The sequence below is a fragment of the Trachurus trachurus genome, assembly GCF_905171665.1.
Source record: "Trachurus trachurus genome assembly, chromosome: 12".
In the NCBI taxonomy this organism is placed as follows: domain Eukaryota; kingdom Metazoa; phylum Chordata; class Actinopteri; order Carangiformes; family Carangidae; genus Trachurus; species Trachurus trachurus.
Window position 1 is genome coordinate 5,908,105 of NC_139908.1, and position 13,388 is coordinate 5,921,492.

Here is a 13,388-nt window from a genome sequence, read left to right on the forward strand (position 1 = left end):
TGCATTTTACTGTAGCAAATACCTGTCTTTTAGTTTCGTAATCTAACATACAGCATGAGGGAGTGAGTGTTTCCATAGCAACCTGACAAACATCCACCACCACTGTTTACATAACAGAGCTGGTTGGATCGGCTCTGTGTTGGATATGTCAGTGTTACAAAACTCTAAATTTATGTTTTATTCTAATGTAAGATATGATAGTATGTTTTAATTCATACTCTACATTATTTTTGGATAGTCTAATAGCTGAGTGTTTAGGGGACGTACCATGTGGTTAAAGATGCTTTGGACAACGATTCCCTGCTTCAACTTTCCATGTCATCTTCCTTTTCCTGTCTCTCCACATTATCCTATCAAATAAAGACATAAAATGACAAAAATAACAATCAGAAACAATTATACACATTATTAAAATGTCCACAATCATGTTACATGGTTTGATGAAAGTTTGCATGACAAATCAGATTCATAAATCAATCTGAAGACCCACAGAGTTGCAGATTATGTGATCAATAATTGCCATAAGTTTAGTTTTTAATCACAATTTTCATCAAGCTAACACACAGCTAAACTTAAGAACGACTTTGCATCATCGACCGTCTGTTCACAGCTCTGTTAAACATTCAGTTGGTGGAAAATGGCTAAAAATGGCTTAAAAGTGGGGAGAGCGAGGAGCGAGATTGGCGAGGGAGGTCGTGTTGATTTTTCATTTCATTTCTGTCACTTTCCCAAACCAGAAAACCTTAAAAGCGTCAATCGCTTCACTTCACGCCATGCACGGTCAGCAAACGGTGAGAGAAAAGCCGGGGTTCAAAGAGCTTCTTTCTCTCCACCTGAACTACTTAGACTCAATGCTCTGTTATCCCCTGTTTTTAAATAATGCTCTCTCTCTCTCTCTTGTTTCCCATGGCTGCGTTATAAGACCTGGATACCAGACGGGAAGATGGCGCCAACACACATAATCCAAAAAGAAGCTTTCTGGCCTCCAGGGTTGCTTCAGCGCTGTATACGGCCCACTGCATATGTTCATTAGTGTTTCTCCCAGTGGCCCGGCCTGTGTGGTGCCGCTCGACTCCAAAAAACTGGAACTACTACTGGGTTTACTGCTGCTCCAGAAGTATAGGAACACCTCATTAATCACTGAGACTCCAGGCTCGAGACTCAGTGAAACTCAGCTGCAGCTTGTGCGACTTGCTCTAGATGTTTAGAAAAGAGAGACAGCACGTTTGACTTTTACCCAAAGAAACCGCAAAGTGAGGAGAAACTTCAGGCTCAATGTCTTCCCCCAAGGGCAGGAAGAGGTCTGGATCGATCTGACAACACCTTTGTTTAGAGGGGATGCTTAGTGAACCTTCACACTGTCTGTGGTTCAATCCCTGCACCTCTGTCGGATCGTGATTATGTTATATATCCCATACTTACTCGATTCAAAAGGTCTGTAATAAGTTTTTATTTATTTCCGAAGTTTTACCAAAGTCAAGATAATCCTCTGGAGCCCAAAGAAAACATACATTTGTAAGTAAGAAATGTTAGAAATTTGGTGCAAATGGTGAACTGATGAGCTCTTACCCTGCCTGTAATAAAACGCATTCAATTTATAATATCAGACTCAATATCAACATAAAAAAACAGAGATTATGAGGAAGGATACGAAATTTAACCACCTTGTTTGGTCAGTTTTGTCTACTTTTTATTATAACATTTATGAGTAATTTCAAACTCAATTCATAAAATTGAAGATGTTTCAAAGGAGGTTAAATCAAAAGCAACTGGACTTAGTTATTTGTCTAGGAAGACGTTTCACCTCCCATCCAAGAGGCTTCATCAGTTCATGTACGCAGCTCTTGGATGAGAGGTGAAACGTCTTCCTAGACAAATAACTAAGTCCAGTTGCTTTTGATTTAACCTCCTTTGAAATACTATGACCTGGACAAATGAGAATATGCACCGGCCAAAATTGAAGATGGAAATTTAGCATAATGGTGGTGTATTTTGGGCATATTTGATTAGTCATTAGTCATTTGCATATTCAAATTCATTTTCAAATAAACTTGTAATACAAAAAAATTTACATTTCATGGATACTTTCATTGTGTAAAGTTTCATTGTGATGGGAGTAAAGGAAAAAATTAGCCCCATTGGGGTGTATTGTTTTCTGGCCTTATTGGCACCATAGACTTTATACAGTAAATCAATCTTGGTTTGATGAGAATTAAACATATTTCCCCAACTAGGATTTCTTAGGACTTTTAGTATGTTGTTCTGGACACCTCATAGAAATGATGTATGGTTAAAAAAAGAAATTCTATTACAATTAGTTCTATTTTTGGGTCCAAAATGAGCTACATTGCCTGGACTATGTGGATGTAATAGGCATAAATCCAGAGTTTCCCAAAGTCTGCGGTATTTCTTCAATAAAGTTTGACATTTTCACTTGAGTCAATGGAGCCAGCCTCTAGTGGTCATTAGAGGAACTGCAGTTGTTTTGTTCTTCCATGTATTTCAGCATCTGCGCTTGGGGCAAAGTGGAAGCTCAGCTGAGTGTCTTTTCATTCAGGTTTCCTTATAAACTTTTGATCTGGAACAACAACAAGTTGTACGAACATCCCGGCCGGGGGTTTTTGAACCTTTTCTGATCAGACAGTTTGGGGTCCAGACCCTGGACTTTGAACACTGTCTTTGCCTCCGACCATGAGACCCCCACGGCCTGTGAAAGCTGCTGGACAGACAGGCAGTAACTCAACACACAATCCATATTTGTTCAGCGGTCGGGACTCGGGAGCGTGATGCGTTCACTTCCCGTCTCTTTTGAGCGGGACGCCGCTGCTTCACTGACTCAGAGCAGCTTCAGGATGTGATGTCGCAGCCTCGTAGGAACAACAAAGCGAAGGCCGCTGAATGGGGCTGATTCATCTCATCTCTGCGGAGAGATTCCTGCCATGTCTGTCTGCCGCGCTCCATCTCTCATGTCTTTCATCCTCCGTCTCTCTCCGTCATGACAGTGATTAATGACCCTCAGCTGCCGTGTGCTTCCTCGCTGACACTCCCATCTTTCTTTCTCCCCCCCCTCCTCTCTTCTCTTTTCGCTCTGTCTCACAAGAAGAAGGATTAAAGTGGGAGAGTCTGGCCAAAAGAAACGATTGATGCCACATGTTCTCCGAGGGGGGAAAAAAAGAAAGTGGAAAAACCCTGATATTGGTCAACACGGAGGAGAACGGAGGAGGAAAACCAGGTTATTCCCAAGGATAGAAGTCGGTCTTCGCAGCATCAGCGCCAGAACAAGTAGAGGAATGTCTCTGGGTTGTGTTAGCGCGGCGTGAGGATCAACAGGTCAGCCCGAGGCTCGGCTTCACTCCTGATACTGTACGTCACGCGGTATCGGGGTCAGAGGTCATCAGGGGAGAAAAGGAAGGAAGAACCAATCAATCACTCACTCCTCTGGCACAATGCAAAGTATTAAAAAAAAAAAAAAAAGACACATATTGTTCATATTGGCGGAAAACTAAAAGAGTAGCGTTCAAGTCTTCAAGTCCTTTTTGTTTTATTTGATGTATTGATCCATAAAAAGGATATATTTTGTGATTTTAAGAACCGAAAACTCTGGGACCTCTGGGACAGCAAAGGTGCACATACTTGTACTTTACCATTTTACATTCTATACGCCACCTAAATATTGTACTTTTTGACAAGTGGCATCTACGCATGCTGGGAAAAACAACAAAACTAAATAGGCCGGTTACACTTTACAATAAGGGTCCCTTAATTAACGTTAGGTAGTACATTATTAAGCATTAATATATAAACTAATGTGTTAATTAATGCTGAGTAATGCATACATAATGATAACTAATTAGGCCTACATTATTCAACTTGTATTATTACTTAATAATCTATTAACTAACTTTGAGTAGTAAACATTAATTAACTGCTTACTAATGGGCTACATTAATTAATGTGTTTCCTAATACATAATAATGATCGTTAATATATCTGTAAACAGTTAACTAATGCTTAATAACATACTAACTAACGTTAATTAAGGGACCCTTATTGTAAAGTGTTACCAATAGGCCTCCTCCAGAAAAAGAAACTGTCTGAATTCATGGAGACAAAAGTGAAAGAAAAAGTGTGAAATTCAACAACAAATTCATTCAACACATAAAACTAATGGGGATTTATTTACATAATAAGTCATTCTGGGGGAGGGGTACAACCTGGCAACTCAAATGATAAGATTATTGATGATTAAATCATTGATAACTGACTTTATTTCCATGTGAATAACACATGCTGTACTGTATGTGTGGTGGTAGTAACAGATTAAACTGTGTCTCCTGCAGCAGCCAGATGTCAACAGCTGGTATCTGCAGTGACAGTCCTTCAGCGTCTGACCCGCTGACTCAGTCTCCATCCAGAGGTTTCTCACAGGATGTTGAGGTGATGAGAGATCTCTCGCCCTACGTGTCACTTCCTGTTTCTCTGTCACTATTGTTTTGGGGTTTTTTTCCCCCCTGATGTGTCAGACAGGAGTGTCCTGTCCGTCCTCACTCAGACCGACGGACAGCAGGACAGAGAGGACACATCTCTCTCTCAGTCTCTCTCTCTGTTTATCTCTCTCTATCCTCTCTGTCTTTTCTCTCATGCCTTTATTTTAAAGAGGAAGAACCTCATGTTCCTCCCAGCATGCCTATAAAGACTTCACTGACTGTAAAGACCGTCCATCCATACATGAGTGCACAGATTCAAATTTGCATCCGATTGAAAAAGCTTGACTAACGTGGAGTCTGATTCAAATCCAAGGTGACTTGTTAGTGTAAAGGAGGTAAAAAAAAAATAAAAGTATCATGTTATAATGTGAAAAAGTTTATTGTTCTAGCAAAGTTTCTTATGTCATTTCAATATGTATTCATCATGTTGTAAAAACTGAATCACATTATATTGTGAAATGTTTAATGTTTATACAATAAAATGAATAAACCAGCGCTGTTGACACTGAAAACTTCTATAGATATTGATAAGCAGAACTGATACTGGCATTGGTACAAATAATATCTTATGTATTTATCTTGTTTATTTATCTTGTTTAAATTTGCACTGATGCTTTTCCACAAATGAAGTTCCTAAGGGAAAAACAAAGTTCTTTGAATTGAATTGAATTGAATTATTGAAATCCCTATTGAAAATATACTTATTGTAGCATGAGAAACATATTGTGAGAATAATAAACTTTTCATGTTATAACGTGATACTGGGGCTTCACGAAAAGTAACAACGTCATATTGCGATTATATGTGCAGATAATGTGATTTCAGTGTGAATGGTCATTTTAAAATTGATGTGATTTTTGATCTTGGAAATGTGATTGGTTGTCCAGGCCTTCTCCATGGCAACACTACACTTATGGTGCTGATAATGCAAAACAATGTTGTGACACATTTTTTTTCTATGGGTTTGTTTGTATGTTTGTTTGCCTTTGGTGGCAGTTCATGTGTTCAAGAAACAAGACATTCAATTTGTAATTACATACAAAAGCATGAGTTTTTCATGGCTTTAAATCTGAAAACAAAACTATGTAAATGTATATAACAACAAATGAGACGTGACAGCAGAGGAGAGGGGTTAAGAGTCAACACCTGCCTGTTTTCCAATGTACACAAACGCCGACTAATCATGAATTAATTATTGAGCGGGGCGCAGCAGAGATAAGGCGGCGGGATTATTTCAATCAGTGTGAACAAGCCGGTTTGGGAGAAGAAAAGGGATTCAAGGAAGATTAACCCCCCTTGGTCACTCCACTACGTCCACTGAGATACTATCAGAAGGTTTGACGCCGTTCACCGACCTCTTTTCACGAGTAGGTCGACTCTCATCGAGCCACTCCGTCAGAGCTCAGGCCTTCCTCTTGTTTCTGTCTGCTGTAGCCTACCCACGCTCCCCAGCCCTTCATTTTCTCTCAGCTGTTCAAACACCACTCTTCTATTTATACGCATTAGCCTGAGAATATATTTACTCATGTCCATTGAAGCGGTCCACTGTGAAAGAGCATCGGGTTTAGCTTGTCAAATTAGCCCCGAGCCCGCGCCGCTGCCGCCTGCTAATGACAGATAATTGAGCTGCTGGCAGGTTTGCCCACCTGGTTTTTATACATCCAGGGCCAAGTCCTGCATCACATCGCCGCCAACGACTGTGTGAGGTCGCGTCAGATTGGAGAGCTACAGAAAAAAAACAATGGTGATGATGAATGTGTGTCAGCAGAGAGAGGACGGCTTCAGTTTCTGCCTTTCATGTGTTAGCATCACATTTGATACAAGTATGGAGGTATTTCAAAGGAGGCTCAGATGCCATACGCATAGCTTTCCCCCACTCCATTTGTTTTCATAAAGATCTTTATCTACATGAACCCAGATAAATACACACAGTGTAATATTATCTATATATAAAATCTCACAGTCGCACACCTGACGTCAATGCATTGTCACATCATGACGTCTGGGGAGCGAAAACGCCGCAAACAAGAAACCAGAGTTTTCAAAAATGATAGTTTTCAGTGACCTCAAACTGAGTTTTCATGTGGATAAAAGTTCAGATAAAAGATTTGAGATAAAAGACAGCTTACATGTGAACATTGCTTGAGACTCTTCTAAACTTCTAGGTAGGTAGGGAAGTTAGTATGTCGGTAGGTAGGAGGGTGGGTAAGAAAGTTTTGAGGTAGGAAGGTAGAAAGGTAGGTATGTAGGTAGGAAAGTAGGTGGTCGGTCGGTAGGTAGGTGATAGAGAGGTAGAAAAGTCGGGGCGCATGACGTCTGTCCGACTACCCATTTCTCCGACCATACATTTCTTTATTTTTGCGTCCATTAGTCCGACCTCCCATTTCTCCGACTTAAAGCAGATATCAGCTTCACGGCCGTTTCGGCTAATGCTGCGTTCAAGGCAGGCTTTTGAAACCGTAAGTTACAGCTTCAAGTCACAACTACGACTTGGTAGCGTTCCAGGTAACCCGTAGCTCGTGTTTTTACCATCCTGTTGTCTGTGAAAGTTCCCTATAACGGCCACTCGTAACTTCCGACCCGTGAACTCGTACCAGATCGAACTGGTATGACTTCACAGGAAGGAAAAACACAAAGTACGAGTTTCTTTGAACGCACCATGAGTTAGCAGCCCCCGCCCTTGTCAGGCATCAATTGGTCCTCGTGCTACGTCACCACATTCACGCGCATCCCTTGGCTGCACACACAGCCCTTCATGCCGTTCTCTCTCCTCATTGGATAACACTTGTATCCCACAAGGAAAATTTTCTCCTCGGGTTACAGCAGAGCAGAGTGACGGAGAGACTCGTGTTTAGGCTGAAATACTTCATGTAAGTGATTGCTGACGGAAAATAGGACTATTTAGGACTTATATTAACAAAAACATTCCACTGATATCTGCTTTAAGTAGCCCTAACCCCTAACCTTACCCTAAACCTAACCTTAACACTGTAGAATGGGTAGTAGGAGAAATGAGCCGTCAGACTTTTGGGCAGTCGGACTGATGTATGCTCCCCGAAAAGTAGGTAGGTAGGTAGGTAGGTATAGGTAGGTAGGTAGGTAGGTAGGTAGGTAGGTAGATAAAGAGGTAGAAAAGTAAGTAGGTAGGTAGGTGGGTCGGTCGGTCGGTCGGTAGGTAGGTGATAGAGAGGTAGAAAAGTAGGTAGGTAGGTAGGTAGACAAAGAGGTAGAAAAGTAAGTAGGTTGGTCGGTCGGTCGGTAGGTAGGTGATAGAGAGGTAGACAGGTAGGTAGAAAAGTAGGTAGGTAGGTAAAGAGGTAGATAGGTAGGTAGGAAAGTAGGTAGGTAGGTAAAGAGGTAGACAGGTAGGTAGAAAAGTAGGTAGGTAGGTAAAGAGGTAGATAGGTAGGTAGGAAAGTAGGTAGGTAGGAAAGTAAGTAGGTAGGTAAAGAGGTAGATAGGTAGGTAGGAAAGAAAGTAGGTAGGTAAAGAGGTAGATAGGTAGGTAGGAAAGAAAGTAGGTAGGTAAAGAGGTAGATGGGTAGGTAGGTAGGTAAAGAGGTAGGTAGGAAAGTAGGTAGGTAGGTAAAGAGGTAGATAGGTAGGTAGGAAAGTAGGTAGGTAGGTAAAGAGGTAGATGGGTAGGTAGGTAAAGAGGTAGATGGGTAGGTAGGAAAGTAGGTAGGTCGGTAGGTAGGTGATAAAGAAGTACGTAGGGAAAGTAGGTAGGTAGGTAGAAAAGTAGGTCATTCTGCCTCTCAACAAGATCAATTATTGACCTGTTTCAAAATGAAATTATTTTGATTTTCTTTTGTGTGGTTTGAATTTAAGATCAAAACATATTTTATTATCCCCTTGTGTAATTTGTCTTATAGGCTACATCCGCTCTACTCCTAGTTTGCTCATTTCCAGCTTATACATTATAAATATTGGCACATTATTTAAAAAGCGGCCGTATTAAGTGTTTAAATGACATTAATCTATTTTCCGTAGAAGCTGAAGCTTACAGGAGTCTGTGTATCTTGACTTTTTGCATTTTCTGTTGTGCAGCTGCAGCCAGTTAACCGGTGTGTGTGTTCAGCTTCCCCACCTGCACCACTGTGGGCAGCAAAGGCCAATTTATGGTTAGCTTGCTCAATACATCCAGGGTAATTTAATTCATTGCCAACAACCTGTGAAAAAGTTTAATGGCGGTATAGACCGAAAAGAATTAGTGATACCAAAGGAGATTAGAGAGGCATTAGGATGTGGGAGGCTCGGCCGCGGTGCTTAACGACTCCTCTGTCCTGAGCAAATCAGTTTTACAAAGCAAAGCTGCTCTCAGCAGAATTACAGCCACTGTTAGCCACTCTTATTGCCTTCCCCCATTAACTGGGTCCTACCTGAAGAGGGATCGCTGGAATAACAACATTAATCCTGGCTGCTGTCTAACAGGTTAGTCCCTGAGAAAAGTTATCCTGCAATAAAAACAGGCTATATAAACATATTTATAAAAATATGACCTTTTAGCCATGTCAGTGTTGTGGCTCTGGTTTAAACTTTAGTAATATATATCCTATTTAAAAAGGTTAGCCAATATATTGTTTCTAAAAACTTAAAAATTTTACTGCTGTTGCTGACACATTAATAGTGCTGTTTTATGGGTTGGTAAACTCCCAATTTATTCCCCAAATAGCCTCCCAGATTCAGCATCATTTGGTTGTAATTGGAGCAGTTCATTTCTAAATGCAGAAGGTGAGATAAACTTGTAAAATATGTCAACAAACAAACAGATTATTCGGTTTATACTGAGAACGGGGCTGTACGATATGCAATGTGTGATTGTTTTGGCAGATATCAGTTGTAATGATGAAGTAATGATGATGTATTAAGTGTTTTCAGAGATATAAAATAGTGACAGACCCAGCTAATGCTAAGCTAACAGTCCATCAGATCAGTAACATGTGAATCATGTGATAGGCTATTGACGTTCGTTCTAATAAACCAAACAAACTCAGCTTATTGTCAAACCCACTAACAGGAAGCTGTCTGCACAACTTTTAAATACAGTTGTACGGTATCTGGAAAGGGACAAAAATATCGATACTGTACATTCAGCTAAAGGCTCAACTGTAACTACAGAGAGCATTGACTTTATAACAATCTACATTATATATAGTAATATGTTTATGTGCATTATTAAAGGGATAGTTCACCCAAAATTCAAATTTCAGTCATATACTCACCCTCATGTCGACTAAGGGCTGGGAGAAGTTTCAGAGTCCTCCGTGGCTTCTCTGAGTTACAGCGGGGCTCCGTGCAGCACTGCATGTCCATATGACGGTTGCGAACGGAGCTCACTTTTCTTCGTCCAAAAAAAAACACACCAAAAAAACATCCAAATACCTCCATAGTGCTCGTCTGTAATGTCCGGCTTGTATTGAAGCCCCAACATGAGAAATTTTTCGGAAAAAAATTAAATAAGTCTATATTTTAAGCTTGTTTGTAGCGGATTTGCACCGGTGTCTTTTGGACGAAGAAAAGTGAGCCCCGTTCGCAACCGTCATATGGACATGCAGTGCTGCACGGAGCCCCGCTGTAACTCAGAGAAGCCACGGAGGACTCGGAAACTTCTCCCAGCCCTTAGTTGACATGAGGGTAAGTAGATAATGAGTTGATGAGAAATTTGAATTTTGGGTGAACTATCCCTTTAATCATAAAAAATTCTGCTGCTAATTTATATTGATTTGTCATAATTTCACATCTATCACCGTCTGCTCTTCTATTGTCTTTTCACTTATTCTTCTACTCTGTAAATACGGACGATGTTCCAACATGAAGTCCTCGTTAAACATTTAAATTAGCCTCTTACTGATATTTATTTAATAAAAAGCAGGTTATCATGGTATATATATTATATGTAGAGTTCATTTAGTGTGAATATGTCATTTGAAAACAACACAGAAGTAGCCTACATAAAATGTTGTTATTTCATTTTTCTTGGTCTTATCAATGTGTTTTAAATAATATCATACATACAACATTTAATTATCAGTGTTAATGAAGAAATGAAAACGACGCTCGTCATGTGTTTATCTGTCTCTCCTCCTCCTCCTCCTCCTCCTCCTCCTCCTCCTCCTCCTCCTCCTCCTCCTCCTCCTCCTCCTCCAGTCTCGGCCCATTCCTCAGTGTTGTTATTGGATTTCAGAGCGCCGGGAGGGGGCGTATATCACATCTCCCCCCTCCCTCTCCTCTCCTCCTCTCCCCTCCTCCCTCGTTCCCACTCATTCTTTCATTCATCTTTTTCCTTTTTAATAACTCCCTCTCTGCTCTTTGGCCATTAATAAAGATGAACTCACTCTGCTGTCGCCTCCTGCCCTCATCTCTCTCTCTCTCTCTTTCTTTTTTTTCTCTCTGTCACCTCCTCTTTTCTCTTTTCCTCTTTATTGACCCCCGTCTTTAAAAATCTCACCCCACTTCCCCCCCATCACTTACCTTCCTCTTACACTTTCCTTCCTCCCCATCCATCCATCCATCCATCCATCCCTCAGTTCACCCTCTTCCTCAGCTCTTGTCTTCCCTCCTCACCTCCTCTTTTCTCTTTTTCACTTTCTCTCTCCGTCTGACACAGCAGCAGTCCATCATGCACCGGCGTCTGGACGACAACCCCCCCCCCCCCCTCCTCCTCCTCCTCCTCCTCCTCCTCCTCCTCCCGACGCTCTCATTCATCAGGACTTTGAAAAGCAGAAATCACTCTCTCCTCTCCTCCGCTGGCCGCTGCCACTTATTGCGCTATCCATCACACCTGGCGGATGATCAATACCAGCCCTTCCCCTCTGCCCCTCCCTCACCCCTCTGCCCCTCCCTCACCCCTCTGCTCTCTGCTCTCACCACCTCCTCCTCCTCCTCCTCCTCCTCCTCCTCTTTTACTCTGCACTGTAGTTCTTTCACGTCAGCACGTCTTTGCAGCTCAGTTTCATGTAAGTAAACTGTCTGTCCTCTGCTACGGTGGCCCTGAGGGCTCAATGCACTTCACTGTAAAATACACTGCAACTTACTAAAACGCAGGGCAACAACACAAACAACTTCAGAAAACACTGCAGTGTTTCCGAGACCAGGCCGGAGACACAATAAAGTGAAAGTGAGGGACCAGTCTGGGGACACGATTGACCTATGGCTAAGCCACGCCCCCAAACGCGATGAGCCAATCACAGTGCGCATAGCTAGCCCATACACTCGGACATTCTCTGCTTCCATGTCCATTGAAATGCATTGTAGTTAGTCCGTTTTCATTCGTTTTTATATGTTTTTTCTTGACATTTTAAGTTTAAAATGGTCAAACGGTGTTCATGGGGTACATGCAACTCCGACACTAGGTATCCCGAGAGGCTGGGCCACGGGGGGGATTTTTTTAACCCTTTCCCAAGCCACATCTCAACCAAGAGAAGTGTCTGCTCTGGATAAAGTTATGCAGTAGACCACAACACCAACTAAACGTGGATAAACTTAACAAGGATGTCTACATCTGTTCTAAGTTAAGTCAACAACGTATCTGAGGCAACATATCGTCAGAGATGTTTACAACAACTAAGCATAAAGTCCGCTAGCTTAATGCTAACGTATAATGTAAAACTCCATAGACAGGCTAACAGAAATTAGCCCGTCGTTATCGCTGTTTTGCGGCAACCGACAGCCATAGCAGTAAAGCTAAGTGAAGTTTTGGTGACTTCCAGATGATATTTAATCTTTCTGTCTCCAAAAATCATCAATTGTCTCCTGTGAAATGTCTCTACGGTGACGTGAGTGGAGGGGGCGGGGCTTAGCCAGAGATCAATTGAGTTTGGGACCAGGCCGGGGACACGATAAAGCGAGGGACCAGTCATTCATATTTCATGTTTGTGTCACAGAGATAACAACAGCAGCTACACACACAAACTGTCAGAGATAATCACAACAACTCTCCCTGGTTTCCAGAAACTCACAGTGTAACTCCCTCAGAGTTTGAGAAACAGAGATGAAAAGTGAATGAATATCTTGTGTAAAACATGGGCGAAAAAAGAGAAAAACACACAAAAACAACAGGTTTTGCAGCTGTGTCCCCTGGTTGTGCGTCGGCCCACAGAGGCTGATATCACCGGCTCTTTTCCATGAACACTGATGGAAAATGTGAGTCTAAAAGAAGAAGAAGAAGCTCTCAGTGTGACTTCACGTCTTGATGATGGCGGCGGCGGCGGTGGTAATATTAAAGCGATAAAACGCAGCGATTTATATCTGAATGGCTTCAAGGACAACAAGTCACATCACGACAGGATGTTTAAAAAAGCATTTTACTTTAAAAAGAGTGTTTGAGGACAAACGTTCGACAACCGTTACGTCTCGCTCCCGTGTACACACACACACACACACACACATACAGACACACACGGAGGAGTTTCAGCGTCCTGCTCGGTCGCTCTTTATGTTTCTGGATCCACGGGACGTCGTCCATTAGAGCTGTGATTCCCAGCTTCAGCAGGAGCCTCGAACGCCTCATAAATCTGAGTCTGGATCTCGTTCTGGAGACGAAGGAGGAGGAAGAGGAGGAAGAGGAGGAAGAGGAAGAGGAGGAGGAGGAGGAAGAGGAGGAATAGGAGGAGGAAGAGGAGACGACACCAGAGCTTCTGGTTTTAGGCTGAGCAGCTTCTCAACACTGCAGAGCTGCAGAGAAGGAGGGATGGATGGATGGATGGATGGATGGATGGATGGATGGATGGATGGATAGCTGGAGGAATGATGGATGGACAGAAGGGTGTAAGGATGGTTGGGTGGATAGATAGAATAGTGGATGTGAGGGAAAAGGAAAGGAAGATGGATAGATGGAAAGGTGGAAGAGAGAAAGAAAAGGAGGATAGATAGATAGATAGATAGATAGATAGATAGATA